This window comes from Leptonychotes weddellii, unplaced genomic scaffold (genome assembly GCF_054177405.1).
Source record: "Leptonychotes weddellii isolate Sample4059 unplaced genomic scaffold, ASM5417740v2 HiC_scaffold_6948, whole genome shotgun sequence".
Classification (NCBI taxonomy): domain Eukaryota; kingdom Metazoa; phylum Chordata; class Mammalia; order Carnivora; family Phocidae; genus Leptonychotes; species Leptonychotes weddellii.
Genome location: NW_028038923.1, coordinates 755 through 2,478, shown reverse-complemented (window position 1 = coordinate 2,478; position 1,724 = coordinate 755). Strand labels below are relative to the sequence as shown.

General features: G+C 41.1%; 1 pseudogene; it reads right to left on the bottom strand.

Moving 5' to 3' along the window:
• Positions 1–506: 506 nt before the first annotated feature.
• LOC102736829 (cyclin-G2 pseudogene) lies at positions 507–1,463 on the bottom strand (annotated as a pseudogene).
• Positions 1,464–1,724: the final 261 nt, after the last annotated feature.

The window sequence follows — 1,724 nt, the reverse complement described above, 5'->3', positions numbered from 1 at the left end:
GGTTTCCAACCTTAGCTAGGACCTCAGCTTCATGTCAGTAATCTTACTTGTCCTACTCAGTTCCCTCCAGCTTCCCCTCAAAACCCATTCAGCACATGCTCCCATCAAACCTCTTCTCCTCTCAGACAGGACTCTTTTTATTTCAGTAGATTTCAGCCTCCTACTTCATACTTCAATCAAGAAAACAAATGTTCTCTCCTTCAACTTCCTACATCCTTTCTCACAAAATTTATTATCATATTAACAAATAGCTCAAGATCATTTTTATTTAAAGTGAAAAACAAAGTGCCTATATTTAAGTTATTCTCAATCATTTGAGAGGTCCTAACCCATTTGATAGCTTAGAATATTAAAGCAGACCAGATCTGGTCTGAGTAATTATAAACAACAGGTGTTCTAGTCTATGTATTCCTGCCTCAGTGGGAGCTAGATGAAATATTACCCAGTCCTCCATTTATTGCTTATAAACCACATACTTAAAATTCTGACACAGTACAATTAGAGTTCTAAAATGGGAAGCTCAGAGACTGTGCCACTTTCAAGTTGAAAAAGACAGTGCATCTTTGATCACTGCAATGGAGAGAGAGCTGCTGAGACCTCATTCTTTAGAATTCACCTCTTCAGAGTCCTCACTTTCATCAAAGCACTGTCTGCTGGTATCGTTTACAACTCAGGAACACCACAGTTGCTGTGTTGGCGGTCTGGACTCTGTACCTAGAAACAATCCAAACTAACTTCTTACAACATTCGAGAGAAAATAGTCAGCTAGACATTTGAAATTACCTCTCTCCAATGAAAGAACTCAGTGTCATTAATCTTCAAATGCTTTATCACAAGCAGGAGAACCTGTGATAATTTAATGAATTATGTTTGTACTTCCAGATTGAGAAGGCACAAAGCTAATGCAGATGGCTTTGCTTTTGAAAAGACTAGTTGAAAACTGCAAGCTTTCAGCTGAGCTTCCAGTTTACCAAGCCTCAATATTTCTTCCCTTTCTGAAATATGAAGTACAACAGCCTTATATAAGTAGAAAAATTTTAAGACAGCACTGTGTTCCATTTCATAGTTCTGAATTTTTTTTCCAAAATTGTATTTTCCCTTCATTTTCTGTCAGAAGCAGTGCATTTACATTGACTAATCTGGATTACTTCATGAGTGGGAAATGCATCCTTCTTCAACTATTCTGGCAAGCCAGCAAAAACAACAGGCTCCAATGTGAGGCAAATTTTAGGTTCACCTTCATAAAAAATGAAGGATCTGTCCAAAATACTGGCAGCTAGGATAAAAGTTTATATGCAAGTTTCCCCCAAAATGTTGGTTAAATCCTGTAGATCTTGACATTTTCCTGTCTTCAGCACAAAATGTTATCATTCTCAAGGGTAGCTTTCCTCAGGCTCGGCCCTTTTTTCTTGTGGTTGGGATTTCTGTTCTTATTCCAGGTAGACTTTCAACAGCTCAGACAGCTGGACTCACTCCAGACTGCCAAGACCTATGCCCCCAGGTCCTTCACTAGATCGGAGATGCAGCCTCTGGCCTTGAGATGGCTGAGCACAGAGGAGCCTGATGGACTCCGCCCTGGTTCAGGTATCCACTAGTTTAGCAGTGCCCCCAACAGGCATCCAACTCTCCACTGGCACTGACATCTCCGCCTCAGCCTCATAGTCCCAGCTTCATGCCTCTGCCCATGCCTACCCTCCTGCTGGCCGCATCTTCTCCTGCAGACT